Source organism: Triturus cristatus, chromosome 10 (genome assembly GCF_964204655.1).
Source record: "Triturus cristatus chromosome 10, aTriCri1.1, whole genome shotgun sequence".
NCBI classification, from domain to species: Eukaryota; Metazoa; Chordata; class Amphibia; order Caudata; family Salamandridae; genus Triturus; species Triturus cristatus.
In genome coordinates, this window is record NC_140593.1 from 927179986 (window position 1) to 927204937 (window position 24952).

Genomic DNA, 24952 nt, shown 5'->3' on the forward strand with positions numbered 1-24952 from the left:
TTTTCAGAAGAAAATAAAATAGAGGGTATCCTGTGGAGACCTTGAGTCGCAGCCACATGCACCTCCGTCATCGTTGTGTGTAACAAAGCCAGAAGGGGAAGCCAATAGGTGGTAAATTTGATTTAGTCTAAAACTAGTGATTAAAAATCTATCATGCACACTTGTTAAAACAGATAAATAGGGCTCCATACCTTGCACAGACTTTACCTAAATATGCACTCTTACCAGGGGTTTTCTGAGTTCCTGTGCCTCGCGGTGAGCTGCCACATGTTTAACAAACAACTCTTTGATGGTATTTTTAACCCAAGGCTTCATGATATCATATCTAGAGAACATATCTGGTCTTCCTAGGGCAGTAAAGGTATCCTTAATGTATTTTAACAAGGGTATTTTAAGTGCGTGGTCAAAGGAGAGGCAGTCCTGAATTTTGAGTCCGTTAAATCCTACCTCCTCATTTGACCAGATCTTCACCCAACATAACAGGGGTTTAATCGCAACCATGTCTGTGATGTACTTAGACCCCAGTTCCTCATGTATGGAATACGAGGGTGTGCTCGGTGAGGCTCTCAGATTACGTCTTAAATATATGTTTTCTAGACATCATGTTGTTAAAAAGTACACTTCAATGGGTTGAATGAAGATCCAGACTTCAGTTGAAGTTAATAATAGGAGTTTAATTTAAGATGCAGGTAATACAGCTCAGCCATCCAACTGCCAGCAGGTTCATCCAGAGATCCTCTAACATTCTTCTCCCAACATTCTACTCATCAGCTCATGATGAGTTCACTCTAGAACCCCAACACCATGGCAAGATGTCATGAATGACATCACCAATCTTTAGCATATTACAACATATCTCCCTCCTTTACATTTTACATAAACAAACTGTGAACAACCCAACATCACACAACGTAATCCTTCAGATAAACAGGAGTGCGTGAAACTCTGCTAGGTCTTGATATGACATGAGGAACAGTTGTTTTCTTTAACAAATCTTGAGAAATCAATACATCATCATCTTTATTGCAAACAGCAACACGACTCAAATTCCAAACCCTGTGATCAGCAGTTCTTATTGCATTATCAAAAACTTTTATCACTTTGATAGGTTTGGAAAATTTAGAATTAGCAACACAAAACCCAGGTTTTTTAATTCTAACCATGTCACCAACCGAGACCTTTGTTGTTTTGACAGCATGCCGTAAATCATAGTTTTCTTTACTTCTAAGACACCTCAAATCTTCCTTGTTCTTCCAAGAAGTGTCATCATTACTCACCCCATTAGCTGAAAGAAATTTATTTACCCAAGGGGGCTCTAAGAAAGTATCAGGATTCCTTCCCCTAAACAGAGCAAAAGGAGATTTCCCTGTTGTAGTATGAGGAGCAAAACGATATACACAAACCCTTTTTGAAATTTCTTCTTTCCAATCTAGCCCATTTTGCTTTGTTAATGATATAGTATCTTTAAGAACTCTGTTAAATCTTTCCACAGTGCCATTTGACTCTGGATGATACAAAGCACACTTTTTATGCAAAATTCCACACCCACTGAGAACATTTTCCATGTCACCTGAAACCAGTTGAACCCCATTATCGGTCAGAATAGTTTCAGGAATACCCTCCTTTGCAATGAGCTTCTTTAAACAATCAATAACAGTGGCTGTGTTTACATTCTTGACACAAAATATCTCGGGCCATCTAGAATACAAATCCATGATTACAACAACATAGGTATCTGAACCATCCCCATGCACAGGTCCTAAGATATCCAAAGCTATATCTTTCCACGGACCCCTAGGACGAGATCTTTTCTCCATAGGTTGAGTTCTGGTCTTTAGTCCTTTCTCACTGGGAGTACATTGAACACACTCTCTAACTAAATGTTCAACTTGATTATCCATACCTGGCCACCAATAACTAGAACGAACCTTTTCTTTCGTCTTGGAAATACCCAAATGTGCCTCATGGGCTATATTTAGTAGTTCTTTTCTTAGAGATACTGGTGCTACCAATCTATGACCCCTCAACATTAAACCATCACAACAGGAAAGTTGATCCTTCACTAACCAAAAATCTTCCACTGAAGAACCACCCTGTTCCTTATGATGCCAACCATTACAAATGAGACTCAATACCTCTTGAATAGAAGCATCAGCTTTGCACGCATCCAACGACTTTTTGTGGGAAATCACTTCATAATCTACCCCACTCACAAAATCCTGAGAACTACTAAAATCAACATCCTTCTGAGAATCCAATAAATCTGGTTCAACCGTCGGTACCAATCTAGAAAGCGTGTCTGCCACAAGGTTTTCACTACCAGGAACATACTTAACAACAAAGTCAAAACCTTGCAACCCGACCACCCATTTTGATATTCGCGGCGAAATTGAGTCAATACCTTTGTTAGTTAACACTTCACACAGTGGTTTATGGTCAGTTTTTACTACAAAAGATGTGCCCCACAAAAACTTCTTGAACTTTTTAACAGCCCAATAAACTGCCAACGCCTGCCTCTCAATAACTGAATATCTGGTTTCAGCCCCCTTCAGACTTCTTGAAATAAACATGATGGTGTTCTCCGGAGCCACACCCCCTTGATACAAAACCGCACCAAGGCCTTTTAAACTTGCATCTGTAGAAATAATAGATGTTTTGGTTGGATCAAAATTTCGAAGATTAGGAGCATCCTGTAATCTTCGTTTTAGTTCACAAAACTCATTCTCACAAGATTCATTCCAACAAAAACTTACACCCTTTTTAAGAAGATTCCTTATGTTATATGTGACTTCAGCAAAATTCTTTATGAATTTGTTATAATATTCGGCCATGCCGAGAAATCGCATTAACTCTTCCTTAGAAGTTGGGGCCATCAGATCCTTAATAGTGTTTACTAGATCGGCTTTTGGGACCACACCCTCAGCACTTATGGTATGTCCCAAATAATCAATCTTTTCACAACCAAATTTGCATTTTTCCCGTTTAATGGTCAGGTTGTGGGCAGCAAGTCTACCTAGTACTTGTCTCACTCTCTTCCCATGCTCATTCACGTCATAACCATACACCAAAATATCATCCTGATTTTCAAAAAATACCATGTATGTTGGCCAAAACCTTCTCCATGACACGTTGGAAAACCGAAGCGGCAGAAACCAACCCAAATGGAAGTCTTATAAACCTGAACGTCCCAAAAGGTGTAACAAACGCCGTCAAATCCTTAGAAGACTCATCAAGGAGTATTTGATGATATGCTGATGTCAGGTCAATCGTACTAAAAATTCTAGCCCCTGCCACCATGCTCAACAGCTCCGATATGTTTGGGAGGGGATATTTATCAACCAGCACACACTTATTAAGCTGTCTCAGGTCCACACATAATCTCAGAGACCCATCAGGTTTTCTAGCAGCCACTACCGGAGCCAACCAAGATGTTCCCTCGACCTCTTCAATAATGCCCTGAGATTTAAGTTTGTCAATCTCCTTTAACATATCTTCTTTGACTGTAAACGTCACATTTCTCACCTTACTAGACACAGGAATGGATCCCGGAATCAACTTTATCTTATGGCAGTAACCTTTAAGACACCCCAACTTTTCACCAAACACTTGGGGAAATTCAACCATAAGTTGAGAATCTAAAGAAGTATTGTCAATGGTCTCAACAGTATCCTTCTCTTTAACGACAACAGGTGGAGTGCTATTGGGATCTAACATGACACCTAGATCTTTTTGGTGCCACCAGCTAATGATACAGCACCCTTTTTGGAAACATAAATCTTCCCAGAGGTGAAACGATCCTTAAATTCAATTAGTCCCACAAAGTACCCTCTCAACTCAATGGGATCACCACCATAGGCGGTAGGACGAATGTCAGGTTTCAATAGCTTTACCTTAGTGTCTAAATTATCACTAAAGAATTTACTAGAGACAATAGTAATCTTCGCTCCTGAATCAAACAATACTTTAGTTCTATGACCTTCCACTAAAATAATGTCTAGAGGCCCATCATTTCCAACTTGAACTACAATTTGTCCACATTCAAAATCATGTAAACCAATATCATTATCTTGAGAAACCTCATTTACAATACCTCTTGATGCTTTGATCCTACAAGCATTTACACAGTGACCTTTCTTTTTGCAAAAGGAGCACACGGTATTCAGGGCAGGGCAAGATTTATCATTTGCCCAATGAGTTGTGCTGTTGCATCTGTAACACTTACCACTCTTTTTAAACTGAGCTTGAGATTTGACATGAGATTTAGCATTCAATTTGTCTTTACTTTGAAATTTCCTTACAGAATGAATCGGCTTCCTAGATACATCAGTATCAATTACTGTGACATCAGAACTAACTTTGTCAATATCTTTCTTTATCACTTTCACGCACTCTAATGAGTGTTCTATTCTTTTGGCTATAACCAACACCTCATCAAGAGAGGGTTCGTCTTTAAGCCAAAGCTCATCTCTGACTTTTTCAGAAATGCAACCAAGCATAAATTGATCCCTTATCCTTTCCTCAATTAAATGATCAAACTTGCAAGTGAAGGCCAAACGTCAGAGATCAGTTACATAATTTTCAATGCTTTCACCCTCTTTTTGCATGCGTCTACCAAAATGATAGCGTTCCAAAATTGTACTAACTTTAGGCAAGTAATGTGCATCAAGCTTATATATACACTGTTCATATTCATTCAGACCTGTAGCAGCACCGCTTGGAACATCGGGAAGATGATCAAAAACATCTTGACCCTCAGATCCAAGACAGTGCATTAACAGAGCCGTTTTCCTCTCCACACTAAGAGAAGTGCCGCATACGCGAGCATATCGCTCAAAAACTTTCTTCCACTTCAACCATTTAATAGGCGGATCACCTGGAGTCTGTAAAAAAAACGGTGCAGCCGTAACATTTTGCATGGCTCAAAAGATATGCCCGATTAGTATAATAAGCTGCACAAATGACTATGCTGAAAGAGAATGTGAAAATTAATAAAACCCACAGAACTTAAAACTTGCACATATCCTTATATCTCATCAAACAATACCTAGATTACTGCATTTATAGTCCAACTGTGTGTTTCAATGCTGTTTAAATAACACTAAAGTCTCGATTGTTGTTAATATAAGCTGTGTGTATCAGCGCAGTTGACAAAAGATACACATAAAGATGTATTTTCAGCTAATTAAATTGTCAAAAAAAAAAAACACTTTACAGCCGTGTGTGTCAGCGCTTTTGTTTTTTTTTTTAGACTGGACCAAAATACCTTCACACAGAAAACATCCTCTTTACTATTGAAGAGCTGTGTGTGTCAGCGCTGCTTGGACCAAACAAATTTAGTCTTGACACACTGAATAATTACTTTACTGTTACATAGCTGTGTGTGTCAGCGTTGCTCAAATTCCCAGAAAAACGCTTTTGCTATTAGAAACTGTGAGTGACAGTGCGGCTCAGTCTACAACACACTCGCATGAAGTAAACACCTGAGCTGTGCGTGTCAGCGCTGTATGGACACAACTAAAGCAGACTTGACACACAAAATGATCACTTTGCCGATGAACAGCTGTGTGTGTCAGCGATGCATAGAGTAAACACCCCTCACTCTTTTCCTATCATGCGAGCGGTGCTTTTTGCAGAACAAAGAACATCAACAATTGTTCCTCTACCTACGAGCGCGTCACGCGCTTAAAGGTTACCGAGCAATAGGAGACGCTGCGTTCTATACGGAGAGAGGTTATTCAAGAGATGACATCAATGGTTCTGTAATTTGCTAGGACGTCGTGCGCTTCACGGTTGGTAGGGCAACAGGAGACGCTGTATTACGTAAGCCGCTAAAAATGAAGGTACCCAGCAAGCAGAGCGACGAACGTGGAACAAACACGCGCTAAGCAGTCGAGCTGGGAATGGCACGAGCAAGTGACAGGTGAATTCAATTTAAATCATAACATTTAGCTGGAAGTTTTTAATTAGTTACTTTTTCCTTTTAGTTTACAAGAGCGCGAGGAGCTAACTAGCTGTCTTACACCACCAGCGCGTTTCAGAAAGAATTTCAGTTGCTCTGTTAAACACCTATACAAATATTACTCCAATATAACGAGCATTCAACTTGTTAGATCGTAACGCTGCGTAGATGATAAATATGTCTATTCTTACAGAGTAAGTTGATGGATGAGGTGAAGTAGTCCCCAATGAATAAGCGCCTTGAAAAAAACGTTACAGTCTTACTTGAAAGATGAATTTTGATCCATATGATGAGGGTGATTTTTTTTTTTATCCTTGTAAGTCTCTGCTGTTGTCTGGAGTTGAGCTGCTTTCCCAGTCGTCGCCAGTGTTAAAAAGTACACTTCAATGGGTTGAATGAAGATCCAGACTTCAGTTGAAGTTAATAATAGGAGTTTAATTTAAGATGCAGGTAATACAGCTCAGCCATCCAACTGCCAGCAGGTTTATCCAGAGATCCTCTAACATTCTTCTCCCAACATTCAGCTCATGATGAGTTCACTCTAGAACCCCAACACCATGGCAAGATGTCATGAATGACATCACCAATCTTTAGCATATTACAACACATGTACCCCCAAACCTCACTGCCATATAGAGCTTTAGAAATACAGTAAGAATTATGTAATTGTAAAATTATCTCCGGTGACCAAGTTTCCAGTCTATAGGCATAGTTTGCAATTGCTCCTGTTGATCTTGCAATTTCTACAAGCTTCCCCTCTGTAGGTATTTAAAATTAAGTTTCTCATCAAATATTATGCCCAGGTAAGAGAAGGCAGGGACTTTTGCTAAACTATGTGAGCAAAGTTTATAGGAATTGTGTCTAGTACCCTGTTTTCCAACTTCCATTATATATGATTTAGACTCGGTGACAAATCCATCTCACTCATAAAAAACATAAACCTTTCAAGTAAGATTTGTAAACCCCTCGGTGTGCGCGAAAGAAGAACCGCAACGTCCACATACAATAAAACATGGACTGGCCTCGCCCCTGTCCTGGGGGTATCAGCCTGAAGGATCTTCAAGGATGTATCTAGGCCGTTAATATATAGTGTAAACAAAAAAGGGGCTAAAATACATCCTTGCCTGACCCCACTTGAACATTTCAAATGGCCGGTTGCATTCCCTTCCTGGGTATATCTTATTACAGCAGAAGTATTGGAGTGTAAGGACATTAGCACATTAATTATCGCCACATCAACCCCCAAAACTCCAACAAATTTTCCATAGCTTACTTCGGTTCGCCCTATCAAAAGTCGCAGTCAGATCCATAAAGCCCAGGAACATCGCACCTGGTTTATCTAATGTATAATTTGCCATTAAAAGGTAAAGATTAAGAAACTGGTCTGTGGTGGATTTTCCGACCCGAAACCCATAAGGCACCTCTGAGATTATTCGGGTAGCATCTGCCCAATCTGACAGCCTATTGAGGAGGACCTGCCCAAGAACTTTTACGGTGGTATCTATGAGGGTTATAGGACGGTAACAGTGTGGGCTGTTCTTATCTCCCTTCTCAAAGATCGGAACAATAATGGGTGAGGACCAAGAAGTACAGATAGATGATTAAACTGCCGCATTTAAGACACTGGTTAAGAGTGGAGCTCATACCTCCAGATTATAACAAAAGAGATTGGGGGAATCCCATCGGGCCCTGGGGCCTTATTCCAGGATAATCCTTCAATACCCATTCTGACTTCTGCTAGGATAAAACTGATGTGTTCCGACCTATGGAGAGAAATTGGGTTCTGTGGGTTTGACTCACCAGGGCTATGATTTTAAACTGCCTCAAAGTGCTCCTTCCATATTTCTGGTGAGATATGTGACATAACACCGGTTTATCCGGGTCTGAGAAACAAGGGTTATTAATGACCCTCCAGAAACTGGCGCTGTCCCTTTATTTACATGCCTCTGCTAATTCTTCCCAAGCTAGTTTTTGCAGTTACCACTTACGTCCCTTAACCACCTGCTTGTAGGTACTATGGCTGGCTGCCACCCGGGGTTCATCACGCGGAATCTGCTTCAAAATCATCTTCAAGTCTCTAAGAGCCCGGGAGCACTCACTGTCAAACCATCTTGGGGTTGCAACACAGGAAGAGGCTGCCGGGGCTCTTAGCAGAGAGTTAATTGAATTTGCAACAACATTAAATGCCTGAATGGTTTTTCCCCTGAATCTTGCGAATCTAAGCAGGTCGGAATCTCCTGCTGGCTGTTATTGAGCAAAGATCTGTTAAAATCAATAACGTCAACTTGTTACCACCTTAAATGCCTTCCTTGGTCCTTGGCAGTAATCGTGCCCCCAAATATTCTGGCAGATACAGGCTGTCACCCAGAGTCTCCAAACTCCAGAGTCAGAGGTTTGTGGTCACTAAATGGGCTATGTGGATGTTAAAAGAGGATATAACCCTCCTCAAGGAGGATGACACAAAGATAAAATCAATGGTTGTTGAACAACCCCACCTTTATAGGTTGATGGGAAAAGAAGAACCCAGGGGAACAACATGCAAATCCAATAGATGTGATAAACCAATTGTTATTAAGGAGGGCCTCCAACTCCCTTCCTTCCATGGTATGTTCCATGTGCAGACCCTCGCTAATAGTGCAGATCGACCGATCTTGGTGGTTCATGGCTATGTTGGGACACAGATGACAATTAAAATCTCCGTCTAGGATTAGTTGAGCCTGAGTCAAACCTTTCCCCTGTAATTGCTCAAGATACCCTCTAGACTCTGTAATGCTTGCCGACCATAATGTTGCTGTCTTGCATTATAAAAATTAATTTGTGCAAATCTATGTGATTTGCTTGTTAATGTAAACTCTTGGGCGACTAAAGAATCCCATGCCAAGGGCTTCATAATGCCCTGAATCTTTAAGTCTACAAATATAATTAAGCCCCTCCATGGCTCGCCCAGAACTGGAACCCTCTGCCGGATGGAAAAACGTTTTACATCCCGCAAGAAAGAAAGATTTTTCGAGCTCCTACGTTATATGAAAATGCCTGATAATACCGAGCCATTGTTCATCTGAAAATTTTGCAGTAAGTGCTTTCACATTCCAAGAAATAATATTTCGATTGACCCCACTGACCCGTGTCTCTGTATACGGTGTGGCAGTGAGTCTCCCCCAGGCTGTCAATTCCCATACTACTTTGATGCCTAAGACTAGAGTGGGGGTCTATATTTCCACCCGCTTTTCCCTCGCCAGTCTCGAGGGGCATTCCTCAGTCTTTGCCCCTACCCATGCCCTCTCGCTGTCAATCTATCTCATTGAGATCTCTCATAGGATCAAAATGGTTAAATGCTAAGGATACTCCCCCTAGGGGTGGAACTCCCACTTCCAGGTTTGTGTGATTACAAGAGGTATTAGGACTAATAGGGGGCCTATAAAAGAAACCCAGTGGCAATGGCTTTATACCTGAGTCGAGGAAAGATGGATGAGAGGTGTGATATAGAATCTTACGGGCTAATTGCAGGATTGTTAACGTAATTACCACACGGTCATAAAATATTTTCCTAGGGTGCCTAATCCAGGAAACCTGCCAAGCCATCAAAATATGCCCATAATCTGCCATATTAAACCTTGCGTGTTTGCTCAACCAATGAGTTGCCTTATTAATTAATTGGGTGGTAGACTTATCCCTCAGGGTACCGGGCCTGGAAACCCTACCGAAACCACTGTGTAGGGGCAGCAGGCTGATGGGAGATATAATACTGGCAAACCATTGCTGTGTTGGGGAGATGAGCTGTCTGCAAAATCTATATGTTGCTGTGAGGGAGGGTATCGGTAATTCTGAACCAGGCTACTTTGGGGAATAGATGATGGACTAGCTGGAGGAACAAAGCTGCCCTGTACCAAAGACCTCAAAGTGCTACCCAGCACTGTGGGGGTCTGGGCAGCAAAGTGAGCCCTTCAAAGGGGAAATGTGGGTGGCGCTGCTTGTGGTGCTGCTTGTGTTTTCGGCATTTGCAAAGGAAACAATGGATGGAATGCTGGACAATGCAAACATTCACCCCCAGTCGTAAGGATCTGGGTTTAATCCATCATTCTTTTGCTCACCACACGACCCCAGTTTGGACCCATCCATATGAAAATCAGTCTTGACCCTGTTCCTTGTAGGAACAGTCCAGCCCGAACTGCTAAGCCAGGTCCTCCCCGGACCAGAAACAAGCATCCTGGGACCGGTTTCAGGGCATCACCCTTTATCAGCTGGCTTGTATCCAGAGGTGTAGTGAGCACGGGTCCCACGTCTATTCATACCCTTCCCACTTAGGGCGACATATGCAAAAGAAACAATTGATGGACGGAATGCTGGACAATGCAAACATTCACCCCCAGTCACAAGGATCTGGGTTTAATTCATCATTATTTTGCTCACCACACCAGTTTGGACCCAGCCATATGCAAATCAGACTTGATCCTGTTCTGGTTCCTGGGCAGCATTTCTCCTTGTTTCGCCAAGTTAAGACCATGTTTTCCCTAGTCTTAATTTTGGCGCTGCCTCCTATTTATTACTCCACTCTTGTTAATAGGGGGCAGGGTCAAAATCAATGGGTGTTGCAGTGGAACACCTACCGCAACACCCACTGCCCACCCTTTTCACGCTAAGCATAGTGGCTTAACGCTGTCTTGTGAATAAGGCGAAGCCCCTATCGCCACAGGAACGTCCTAAAAAGTGACGCTCCCGTAGCGATAGGGGCTCGTACATACACCCCATAGAGTGATTATATCCTTCGTAAAATTACCTAAATGGTCAACAAAAATCAACGTTTTGCAATAAATATATAGTTACTGCTGATTACTGTTCATTTTAGAAAACCAGATCAGAAGAACGAAAAAAAACTATTTGCATTTTCCTTGCTTAAATTGCAGCTGTACGTCAGCTCCATGACCTGCCTTTCAACCTGTCTTCTGGCAGCAGGCATTCTGACGTCAGATGTCCGCTGTAATAACTGATTACAATTGAGCAGCTACGCCCTCTCATTATTATTGGCAACTAGAAAAGTCACAAGTCCTGTGTAATAAGGAAATTAGATACTGACTTTTATACAGGGATTGCAGGCTACAATGTATTATAAATGGATTATCATTGTTGTCTATATCACCCTGAACTAAATTACTCCAAGGTGCTCTGCAGTTCCACAATCATGGAGTAGGAAATGCAGAGAAGTTAGCTGAGGATCACACTATTTGTTGAAGTGGCTAAACTTTGATTTAAGCAGCAGCGAGTCATCCAGGGGGACAAATGGAAGTTGCCTACCACCTCCGACCTGCCATACAATGTATGATAATTGCAGTGCTTTCTTCACTTTTAAATTTTCCTGAGTCAGTTCAAAGTCTTCATAAAACATAAAGCGAGCTATGCCTCAATTTTGCATTTGAATATGTATAGTGGAGTCTTTTGCTAATCTGAGTCTTTTAAAAAAAATCTGACATAGATAAATAAAAACAATGATGAACAGGCCGTGCTGTGAGGTCACTGTGCCAGAAACAATGATGTAGCTAACTTTAATATATTGTACTGTGTTTGTTTCCGTCAGTCTTGAAATATCAGTACTTACACATATTCAGTACAGTTGCATGTCGGTGTCCATGAGGCCTCATTTAAGATTGAAACCCTCCTTGTTTGGGCAGGACTCTCTTGTAAATGGCAAAACAAATCGCTGCACAAATGTGGAATTATTTTTATTTCCAAAATAACTTTTTTAAACTCTTTAAAACAAAGTAGAAGTGAGGGATTCTATGGGTTTCTGAGGGATCTCTGACTGAGCGCTAATGCTGCTCAATGAGATACTTGTCTCTCTTTCAGGCGTCTGAAGTTCCACAAATTTGAAGTAAGATTTGTTCTGAGGATCCCATTTGTGTTTCATCAAAAAATCTAAATTCAGACTTCTGAAGGTTTGGATCTGTATTTTGGGCTACCCACCACTCTTATTGGTCGATGGATGATAGTAAGCTTTGTCATTTGTTTTGTGTCTTCCAGGTGTAAAGATCTTCAACTTGTTTCTTTGAGAAATGTTTGTATTTGACTCTTATTGGTTTTGTTAAGGTGATTTAATGGGTTTCTATCCTGCTGCATTGATCATTGTTTGACCTCCAGAATTGAAAGAATTGGGCTCACTCTTTCTTCGCTGATATGAAATTTGGTATGTTAATAAAGCAGAGAAAGACAAAGCATAATCTGAGCCTCCGGTCCTGACATAGAATTCAATAAACACACACATGAATCACAAGTTAAATGTATCAAGAATAAGAAGTCTTTACAGTACAAGTAAAAGCATGAGGGGAGGTAGGGCATTTTCTGATGTTAATTCCGTTGCCTTCATCTGACTTAGCAAACACACTGCTGTTCACGAGTGACTCAACACACCATAGAAGGCAGTTACAAAAATTAGCAAAATTAAGATGTCTGCTGATGCCTCAGCTTGCTCACAGCTCAATAGCCCTTAATGGGAGACATGCAGAGTGGAACTTGACTACACACAGATTCTATTTTTAACCTTCAGGAAAGCATTAAAGCAATCAGGCATGTACAGTATGATGCAAACACAAGGAGATGATGGATGGAGAGCTGAAACTTTTCAGGCACTCACCCCCAGTCCCAGATCTGGGTTGAATTCATCACCGTTCTTTAGCTCACTTCGCCACCCCAGTGTAACTGGGAGTGTGTGTCTGAAAAGTTTCAGCGCTCCGTCCATCATCTCCTTGTGTTTGCTATGTATAGTATGATGACCTGGCAAGGGGCACATTTTTAAAAAGCAAAACGTCGCTTTACATTTTTGTTTAGGCCTTGCACTTTATTTACTTTTCTTGTCTGCCCTCCAACTAACACAATAAGCTCTCTTGCTGTTCAGTTGGAGACCTTTTTGTGATGCTCATTCCTATTGCTCCCTGCACAGAGATAATATGAAGGCTATGTCTCTGCCCCAGCACAGAGATAAAGGGAATAGTCCTCCCCACTGATGGCTTCAACTAAGTGTAACACCACTTCTTCCTAAGGATAGTATGACAGAATCCAACATAGCAATTGCCTCACTCTCAAACCTTTGTCATACTTTGTGTACTCTATACAATCTATTACCATCCGCTAAACCTCCTTATCCAAAGCAGGCGACCAGAAATAGCTACAGAGTGCCTTGGTCTTTTCAGCACCAATATGCCCCTTATGAGCATGTTTTAAAGGGTTACCTCTAATCTTTGGGTGGTACAGATTTAGTGCCCTGCATTAACGTTCCATAGTCTTCAGTTAACCCATTCCTACCCTACACCATGGATTACCCAGGTTATGAAAACATTCCTTGATCGATCTCCCATCAGAAATATTGCAAATCACCTACCCAAGTGTATCATCCTTGTCAAGCTTTTCTCTTCATTTTTCTTCCCAAACCACACCTTGAGTATCCACACAACTATTAACCTCTTTGACCTATTCAGGTTCCTCAACATACTCTGACGAGAACCCATCATCTTCAGGATCTTTAATCTCAACCAACCAAGACAAACTTGGCAGAAGGGTTTTTCAGAGCACTCTAGAGCAAAATCAAATTCTTTAAACAGAAGATCCATCTTTGTTTCTTGGATAACACAGAATCTAAAACTTTTTTTGTTAATACCTCAACTGCGGGTGTGTGATTCCTTCTCACCTTTGATCTACACCTTCAAGTTAGTGTCCCACACAAAATTTCAGAGTCTGCCTAATGTCCAGTAAACGGTACTCACCTCCCTTTCTGTCAGTGAGTATTTATATTCTGCACCATGAAGGGCTCTAGAAGCACGCAAGTAAGTTGTTCAGCCCCCTGTTTTTTTCTTCATTTGTAAGAGAAGAGCCCCCTTACCCTTGGAGCAAGCAGCAGTTACTATTATTGTTTCTTCACCCAGAATGAATGGCTGCTATACGGACCCTCAACATATCCTCCTTGAGTTGTTCCATCTGAATGTTACCTTTTCCCTAACAGTTTTTAAATGTATATTTTGTGGCCTTGCTATTGTTTAATGGACTTCAAATAATATTCTCTCATTCCTAGAAATTATAAAATTATTTCTTTATTGAGGGGTTCTTTAATTGCTCCGATGGTATCTACCAACACTTGCTTGGGACTCAGCCCATTACCCGTTTTCAAATGTCCCAAGTAATTTATCCAGTGCTACACTTTATCAGGGATCGATACTCATTGATTTTCATACAAATGGCCCATACACATTCACCCAACTCATAAATCCCCATTGCACTGGGGGTCAAGTTTTAATGACGTGAAAAATTGTTTCCTTCTCAGGTTCATGTTTAACATTTCTAAGTACATACCTAGACCTATATAACAAGTCTCTTTCCTCTTGGTCGATTGACCAATTAGTTGAGTAGTTGATGGTAATAATAGTACTATCTAACTAAACACAGACTCTCTGTAAGATTAATAAAGTTTATCTCAAATGATTGTGAATAATTTTTGCTCATTGCATACAGTTTACAGATGCAAACAAAGAATCGCACAAGAGGGAGTGTATAACCAATCAGCAAAATGCAAACAGTGTCATACTCATCATCAAATTAAAGATATGTATATGAAGGAGTGGCTAGATGAAGAGACATAAGTTTCAGCAAAATAATGTGAAACAAATAATGTGAAACAATATACATATAACGGAGTGGATAGATGAAGAGACAAAAATACATTTGCAAATAATAATGCAAAGTATGAATCAGAAAAATAATACAAACCCAAGGATCAGTGAAATACCACCCCCCTGGCCAAGGAGGTGGTGGGGGTCCCCTGAAATAGAGTCAGGGAACAAAGATTTCAGGAATCAGGCACGGGACAAAGGACAGGAACAGCTAGGCGCCTCTGCAAACCGACGGACAGCAACAAAATCACCCCTCTCTCTCTCTTCTCTGCACTCGAGCTAAGCCCACGACTTCTAAGGCACACCCCCAAAGGCACTCCAGTTATACCCTAAAACCTACATGTCCATCCCACATTAGTTGAAACAATTCAAAAAATGTGATTGCTTATTGGTTGGTTTGGGAGGTGGTGTATCACATCACCAGGTTCACATTCGAAATTCTGCATGCTCATTGTTCTATACCCTTTCACATGACATAATGTTTGACTCGTTCATTCATATCAACACTTTTATCTTTCTCATTTAATTCACACAAGTCTTTCAGCTCCATCCGCAGAAGAAGACTTGGGTCCCACAGCCAGTCTCATCTTTTGGCAGGCGGACAATGTTCTCTGAGCTGAACAACCTTGGACTTTTGCTCCTTTTCTGCAGCGCTCAGCGCTTTTGTCTGTTTTGTCAGGTCATTCTTGCTCATTCTCCAGCCCCTTATCTATCAGGTCAATTTAAGAAAATGCTGGCCCATTTGGTTCACTATGACGAATAAACATAAGCATTAATTAATTAAATGGTAATGCACTTTTCACTGTTTACCACCCACCTTTGCATTATCCCCTGTTAATATTTTCTTAGCAGAAGCTTAACGCAAAAGCGGCATTATTTATTATTATTTTTAAAGCAATATGCGAAATACGGCCTAGACGTGCATTAATTTTGTTTCTTTTGAAAGGCAATGTAAAATACAGCGTAGTTCTTTCATGCATTAGTTCACATTAGTGCACGCACGCGCAAAGCAGTTTCCCACATGTTCAATTGATTTGCATGTTAATTTTCCACTGCACACTGTTAGTATGTATTACAGGGGTGTTAATCCGAGCAGATTTTGTTTTTGCAAGACTCTGCTTCATCATAATTCACCTCCGTTTTAATCTGAATTTACTCCTCTCAGCCTGTAGATCAGACTAGAGTCCAGCAAACTTCTTAACACCGTGAGAAGTATCTCATCATGCACCTTTGCTCTTTGGCCAATATTCCCTTAAAATCGATATAATGGCTTTCCAAATGACCGGATTAACACGATAGACATTTTAAAAAAATTGAAATGCCCACTAGGGAATTATGAAGGCAGTCAACGCCTGTGAGTCTTCTTCCTACACACCTGATGGTAAGCAGAAACTAGATCAAGTGTGGTAAAATGTCTATCCCCGATTAGAGTGAAGATCATCTCTCCAGTATTTGGAAGTGTAAAGTTATCCACCACAACCTCTCATTTTAAAGCATGGAGATCAATGAACAGCCAAATCTCTTCACTAGCTTTATGAGCCACAGTTATAGTAGCCAACCAGTCGATCACCTCAGCCGGTACAACCACACAGCTTATCTAGTTCACAACTGACAGCATCTTGAACACTCAAAGGCAAACATCTTACATTACAGGCCACAGGGATTGCCCCCTTTCATATTCTAATGGTGTGCTTGTATCTCTTAACAAACCCTGATGTCTTAACAAACAGACCTTTGAATCCCTCCATTAAATTCACTCTTTCTCCCTTCATTAACCTGAACCTGATCAGGGCTCGACAAATCCACTCGACCGCTCGCATTTGCGAGGTAAATTTTAGGAGGTCGAGCTATTTTTAGGTCCTACTCGCCCTTTCTGGCGAGTAGGAAAACATATTAACTTTTGTCCTTCTTCTTTGAAAACAGAGCAAATGTGACAAGATAACAAGATTTAAAGGCCTTTTTATTGCTCACAAAGCAAATGAGCAATAAAAATGCCTTTAAATCTTGTTATCTTGTCACTTTTGCTCCGCTTTCAGAGACGGAGGTCAAGTAGGTCACTGTTAGGGCGTGAGATTTTTCAAGGTACTAGTCCTGCAGGACTAGTACCATTTTTTAGATTTTTCGAGCCCTGCTGATGCATGGCGTTTGGATTGAAAACCCGTCCTAGGTGGACCTTCCAATTAAGTTATCATCCTTAAGTGATACCTATGCTTACAGAAGTATATCTTCCTCTTTCTCCAGATTCTCCTCAAAATACTACATCTTTTTGGGCATACTACCATATCCAGCTGATGTATAGTCATTTTAGCACCGCCAAAACATTCTTCGAAGGTATGTTTAGATATAATAGGGAGGTACAAACCGGAATCAAATGTCATCTCAATTGCAGCTCCATCCACAAATACCATCTCAGAGGGATGTGCTTTAGAATTTCCCTTAACTTGTTATAAAACTTCATACCAGCTTCTCTAACACCCACACCTCTTTTCTGTTTACTCCTGCAGCATCCTTGATAATGACCTTTCCTTCCACAATTATTGCACACAGAGTTCACAGCAGGACACTCCAGGGAATTTGCTTTATGTCCGCCTGCCATAGTGAAAGCCATCACCCGTAAATCCACTCCCATCACTTACTGTTCCATGTTTTTCTTCACAACACAGTGCCATCCTTATCCACTTGTGCCACAATCTTCACCTCTCTTTCTCCACTCTGTTCCCCCACACAATTGTGCTCAACCCACTTAGCAACAAAATCACTAGCTTCAATTGCGGCTTGTCCTTCATCCAAAGTTCTGCTCAGATCTTGTCACTGTTACATTTTAGTACAAATTGGTCACTCATTCGTTTTTCTGTGGTTGAGGAACTCTATTGTACTCACTTGAGAGAGCTTATGGCTTCTTCATTTTAATTTAGTGCCCTCTCTTTCTCATCTCTTAAGTCTGAAAGATTCCCTAGAACCTCCTGGCCCCTGGGAAACAATGCATACAGCAAATTGCATGTTTTCTTTCTGCACTTAGATTTGTCCCCCGCACTCTAGTATAGTTGAGAACTCCTTCATTCATATCCCCGTTTAAATTATAGGTTCCAGGAGAAGGTAAGAAAAATGGATTAAAGTTTTAAATTATGCTAGACAACCAGAAAAGTATTTCTTCACTCTCACCTGCCCATTACCTTTCACCTATTTTTTATATCTTGAATGCGAAAATTACATGAAGTTCTTTCAATATAAAGCTGTTGTTTTATTTACTGCACATACCTTCTGCTTCACTCCTCAAACTAAGCAGAATATGAGTATGTGGTATTCCCACTTCCACCTTCCAGCTTTTCTTAAAATGCGTGATGTGATACAAAACATTGAGCTTAGTAAGTCTGTGATGCTTTAACATCCGACCCACAAGTCTACAGGCTCATTCTGTAACCCCCGGTTCCAGCTAGGGGCATTACATCAAACCAAAACAGAAGAGGGGAATGGAGGAAAAGGAAACAGAAGAACTAAGAAGACACCACAGAGAGTAACAAAGTGATTTACCTAGGTGAGAAAGAATCGGGTCCAGTTGATAACTGATGGTTTGATTAAAGCAATGATTTCCTGCTGATTTCCTTTGGAGAGGGGTGAAGGTTTCCCGATGTCAGTCAGTAACATTTTGTTGAGGTTTATATCACTTGTGCAGGTCTACCCTGTGCACAGTCTCATTTCAGATTTTAATTGTCAAAGTCTTTGGGTAGTAAATAGTTTGAGCTCTTACTATATCAATTTGTTTTCATATCCATTGTTTTAGCTGCTTCTATGTGGTCTTGAAGTAAATTTATATATAACTGTTATTTTTATATCCTTTCCTGTGTTGTTTTATGTTCTTTGCGTAGGTGGATTTAGTTTGTATGATCCATTTGCATCCCAGAGATCACAGATTTTACCTACTTATGTAGTCTAGGTCAGAACCACTCTTTGTTCTATTTTTGAGTGTCTGTCCGGATTTAGGTCTTTGAATTCCATAATGGGGAAGATGGAGGAATTATAATTAAGGCTCCCTGTTTTCCGTTTTTACGGATTTTTACAGGTAAATACAGACAGAAAACAATATGTTTTCTGTCTGCATTTATTATTAAAAGTGGATAAACACAGAAAATTGTGGTTCTTTTAAGTGACTCTCTGTGCTGTCTTTCATGAGTTAGAGGCCAGCAGCTGAGCAGATGGACAGCATGAGAACTTAAAAAAAGGGTGAAATTTCTTTAAATAATGGCATATGTCAACATACATTTATGGTATAATGCTAGTATTTACCAGTGGCTGCATTGTTATGTAATATATGGCAGCTTAAATAGCTAAAACACTGCAGACATCAAAGTATGAGTGTGCGTCTATCAGTTAAATAGATATGGAAATGTACAGTTTTGCAACTTCATTTATAAGCAAAGCACAAAAGAAATATGGATAAATACTGATAAAATGGCCAAAAAATAAATATGGATAAATACAGACGGAAACGTCCAACAAATAATACCATAAAACTGGGAGCCTTAATTATAGTGTTTCACTGAAGGGTAGGCGTTTTCCAGATTACAATGAAGGGATGTGAAAAAATTCATTAAGGTGTTTACTCATTTGTAAATTCGCATTTTTTTTTTTTTTTTTGGAGAAAGGGTAGGATGTGAGTTATTAAGGTGATGGCGAGGTGATCAACCAAATCAGCTACAGTAGTTTTTTATACTAGAATGTGGTCCTCTGCAGTAATGATGAGATTCAGAGTGACCCCCTTAAAATGTATTGTTGCACTAGGTTGTTTCCAGATAAGCAGGATAATAGGGATTGTTTATCATGACTCATGTCATAGAAAAAGCAAATTTACTTCAAAGTTCATCATTGGCCTTAGCCCTAGACTCAGAAAAAGCTTTTGCTAAGCTGTCTTGGACCTTTCTTAGGGTGACACTAGATAGTTTGAAGCTGGACACAGCCTTCACTAAAACGGTCTTCGCTGTATACTGTAACCCTTCTGCAAAAATAAATATTAATAGGCATCTATTGAATAGCTTCCCATTGCAACAAGGTGATACTGGCCCCTCTCACCCCTCTCTTTACTTATTGTAATAAGGGAAAAGTAACAAATAGCTCGGATCGCCTTCACGTCTGGTCCACAGAAAGCGACCGCTTGTGCAGTTTGTGCGCTAATCTTCTCCGAAGACACCGAAAATGGTTTCCTAGCAATCCTCGGTAAAATAGAGGAAGTTGCAAAAGTTTTTGGTTATACACTCAAGAAAGAAAAAAAACCCAAAGTATTCCCCCTTAACAACCTCAGAAACAGCTTCATAATCAATAACAGTGGTCTCAAATGGGAAAACAACAGAATTAAATATCATAGGATCTGGTTTGAACACAACCTAAACTAATCTGTACAATGTAATTAAGACAGACTGCTAAATAACTTCAAGGACCTTTTAGATGGTCTTCAAAAGTTATAACATAGTAGGGCCGCATTGCTTCTGTTGCAATAATGATATCTACGCCTATTAATTTCCTTTTAAACATTTCCCTTATTCCCCTCTCTAACTTACTCTTTAACAAAATCGATGCTCTAATCTTGAAATTCTAATGGACCTCTGAGAAACATAGAATGGATCTTAAAAAACTAAGATTACCCAAGACATTAGGTGGTTTAAACCGTGCAGATTATCTTAGATGCCAAACGATTATTCTAGCAAGACAAGTCATACATTGGCTCTTGGAACCACTTCCAAATTACTGCCAAATTACCCAGTGTGGCTGGGAATAGTAAAACAATGAATCCATCAACTTACTCTTACCTCTCTCATTACAATCAAAACATTTAACACAGAACTCTTATCATCAATCCTTAGTGCAATCCTATGCAAGCCCTTCAATATATGTTGAGGACAAATGAGATACTCTATATCAGCCTCTCTGCCAAGCAGAGCATCAAAACACTGTTTTAAAGAGACTATTAGGCTAATAAAGGAATTATGTAGTAAAAGATTTAGGCTCAATATCAGACCCAATTCCTTTCTCATCAGTTAAACACTCATTTGACCTAAGTGACTTAAGTTTCTACAAATTCTTGAAAATCAAATGTGCCCTAGCTAAAACCAGAACTCCACTCGAACCTGTTCTTCACATTAAACCTAAAAGAATTATGAAAAGGGGTCACTGTGCATCAAATATTTGCTCCTTACTTACCCCAGATTACTCTACACTTACAAACAGACTCCAAAACAAATGGGAGCTCTTATTTGAAGACAATGATTCTGTGAGAAACCAGGGGTTTTTGTAGTTTCCCCCCCACATTGTTTGGGTCCCATTGTGACTACTACATGCTGGTTTTCTGACGCTTGATTGTACCCTGGGCTCTGCTAACCAGACCCTCTTTGTAAAAGCTACATGGTTATTAGGTATAATTACAATTGGTTCTGACAGCCTTCAGTATTCTATATATTGTGGGACATGTAGGTTCAGAGGCCCAGCAGACTTCTTGAGTGTGCACTGCTGTGTTGCCTGCTGTCATTTTAAAAGTCAGCCCTGCTTTACAGGCTACTTTTAAATTAACATGATATGCAAATTCGATTTTGGAATTAAAGGTACTTCCAAAATCTTAAACGACCTTATTTGTTACATATAAATCATCCTTAAGATCTCCCATTGGTGCCCCAGGGGTAGGGTGCCTTGTAACTATATGCAGGGACATTAAAAAGATGTTTAATAAGCCCTGGTGAAGAAAAAACTGCCAATGTTGTTTTTCACCATTGCAGTGCATTAGCTCCATAAGCTAACATAGGAAGAATCTATTAAAATGTATGAATGTCTAACTATTGACAGAAGTGAACTCACATTATACTTCAAATTGCCACAATAATAGTTAAATGAATCCTACAATTTGCTAAGGTTGGATTTATTATAACTATGACTGAAAAGAGGTTATGGAACTTGCTCTTCCGTTGTGCCAAAAGCCAGCCTTCCAGCTACCTCTCCCGATTGGCTAGCCTTTGACAGGCCGTGCCAAACTGATCTGATGAGGTGTGAAGTGGCCTGCATTGAGACAAAGGAGACATCCGGTGAGAGAAGAACTGCTGCCAAGCACAGGACAGGAAGTGGCATGGGTAGTCAAACTGGTCTTCAAAGAGGGAATGACAGTTTAGGGCAAGAATAGGCCCACCCCCACTTCCTGCACCCCAGCCAGAAGGAGCACTGCTAATTGAATTAGAAGAGGGGCTGGAAGGGTAGAGTTAGGAAAAGTTAACTACACATGTAGGTTGGGTTAGCCAGACCTTAAGATCCAGGAGAGAGTTTCTCAATTTTGGAATTTGGCAAACAGTGCTTTCTGAGACAAACATATGTCACTCTTTGGAGGAACTTGTCATACCTGAGGGTGGCACCCTGTACCCCATTGGTCAGGCATGTGCCCCTGCTTGTCACCCCATAAGCATGGATACATATAGGAGAGCCTTTCCAGCAACTCTGATCCCTGCCTTTAAACTACAAGAAAAAGGACTACCCAGCTTGAGCCTTGGTCTGCACAAGAGATGACTGCACTCATAAGGACTGCACCTGTCACACACTTTGGTCTGCAGCCTAAAAAGGACTTTTCCTTGCTGTGAAAGTTGAAGCAGTAGACTCCCTGAAAGCAACAGGTTTAAAGAGCTCCAGCTCTACCTGCACCATCTCAACCAAGAAGAGCCCTGCTGACCACCTTCAACTGGAATTTTAAGAATGTGTCAAAGTGCATTGTGGGAATTGTAGTCCCAACATCCCAAGGAGCAACTCAGAGATTCTGTAGCATCGGATTGGTTACACTTTGTAACCCTCAAAGGACCTTCTAGAAGAAGATTCAGAAGTTTGAGGTAATTTGGACAATGTTTCTTAAAAAGCTCCACAAGTTGACTGACCTATCATCGAGAGTCAAGCTAACGGCATCGAACTGCAACCCGCCTTGAAATACAGGTTCATTCCACTGAAGCTCCAGAGCCTTTTGTCATCGAAAAGACTTCTAGGAGTTCAATAGGCCTCCTGCTGAACCAAGGTGCCGTCGTCAAACCCAAACCCGGCCTCCCGAGGTGATCTGCTTGACGACGACGAGAAAAGCGCCAAAAAAGTGACTAATTCAGAAGCTAGAAACCTGACCGAGCACTAACACTCACTGTATCAGACCCGCATTCCATCACGGTCAGCCTGAAACTTTGACTTTGCCAGACCAGCTGTTCGGAAGTGGCGCTTTTAGCTGTTAGGCACTAGAAGGTGTTTATTCTTTTAAAATTCATACATCTGGTCCCCTACATTGGATTTTGGTCGTTTTGGTGTCATTTTAATCATAAAAAGATTTCTTATTTTGTATCAGTTGGTGTTGATTTTCTTTTTATTGTGTCTTGTGTCTTATTTAATTTATTGGTGATTTTACATGCTTTACACACCTGTCTCCTCTCCTAAGTTAAGCCTGCCTACTTTTAGCCAGTCACCAAGGGTTAAGCAATGGAATGATTTATTGAGATCTTGACTGGACCATAAATTGTGAGTGTAGCCTTATTACTAATGGTAGATACCTACCTACACCTACTAATAAACTACCTTCCAACAGCTCCACTTAAGATCACTACACTAAAATAGAAAGATATCTGGCCCAGGCTAACATGTTACACATTTTCTCCCTCTCTGGCTCAGTGTAGATACTGGATGACATACATGCCTATTGGGCTCCTCTTAGAGTTACAAGCTATGACTGATTAACTCGGACTGATGTTGGAGCTGCAGGGAAAGTGAAGGCAACCCTAAACTCATGCTCCTAGAATGCCATTTATTCGAAGGTTTCAGGAATTACATTAGCAGCTTCACCCCCCAAATACTAAATGTAACTTGAATTCCCGACCTAGCATAAAATACACTAGGTATCTTTACGCCAAACTCAATCCAGACACTTGCAAAGAGGACATTTATCTACTCGAAATTGTGCTAACTACTGGAATTAAATCTCTTGTTTCAGAGTACAAAGATTTTAGCCAACTATCATTCCACACATGGTGGCCATGGACCTAATTCCTAAAGGGGTGCTGATAACACCCTTAACTCATTTCTAACCACCTCTTATCCATAACGGAACCATTAGGGGAAAGGATTTTTGTCAATTATGTTGAATCAACTAAACAACCATAATCCTCCAAAATTGTCACATTGCACTACACATAAGCCTCAGCTGATACATATAGTTGCTGCAGCAACTAGTTGGTCCTACCCCACCCTCTCCCTCCCTGTCTACGCTACTACACTTGTTTCCTCTCCCTTCACCTATCCTTACTGTATTCTTTAACTTCTAATACTTTTCAGTCATCTTATCATCTTTGTAGGCACGTTGGACTCCTTGTCTATGTACCATCGCTATAGCTGCCAAATGTCATACATGTTTCTTAATTACTGATGCTTTGCATAACTGATAGACATTTATTATGGATTTCCTCTCTGCTTGTCATGTGTTTTTCTTTTTTATAAAACTTAATAAAATTCATTTGAAATAATAAAAAAATCTAGCAAGAATGTATAAAGAGTATGTCCAAAATCTGATTCATGTGGCTAGGTTCTGAGAGCCTAATCACCAGAGCTATTGGGTTTGGGAGGATATGCAAGAACAAATAAAGGATTTTGTTAATCTACGGATGAGCATTCATCATTATATATCAATACCAGTAGTGGAATATCTGTTGGTGAGAGCAACCTAACACACTTAAGAGTTCTGAGAAAAACTAGCCTTGTACTCAAGATTATATAAGTAGTGTCATGTTAAATCGTTCTGACGTTTGTACTTGTACATAATGTTTTAAAATAAGGATTAGAGGGACCCCTTACGACAACCAGGGGAATAGGGTACTATACTTGGACAAACGGGAGAACGCGCAAAGCCTCTTTTCCACGTAGGAATCCTCACACGGCACTTTGTGATCAAAACAGTGGTTCACATTTGGCTTTGAGGGAGATCTATTTATTTTCTATATACCCAAAAAACAGGAACCATACGGCCGGAGAGCTATTGGATTTTATAAAAATATGGTGTGTTTGCACATGATGGCACGAAGACGAAGAGTGGGTTTTTTAATATATGGCGATTACCAATGTGTGTGTAGAGATTAAAATCGACTCAATGGCAAAGATAAATCGACTTTACTAATAAATTCGGGAACCGCATGACATGACATAAGGAGTGATTAACAACAGCAACCAACCAGTGCCTATAACAAGAGGGACGTTATTTTGATCTTGATAAATATGGATTATTAGTCAAAACCATCGAAACGCGTCGACGCTACATTTAACACAATCTGTGTGAATAGCTTTTCTTTGAGATACATTA

The 24952-nt window shown here is 40.4% G+C and overlaps 1 protein-coding gene across 1 annotated transcript in view; it reads left to right on the forward strand.

Moving 5' to 3' along the window:
• SNAP47 (synaptosome associated protein 47) overlaps positions 1 to 24952 on the forward strand; it is a 172420-nt gene that overhangs the window by 13819 nt on the left and 133649 nt on the right. The gene's annotated exons all lie outside the window — the stretch shown is intronic.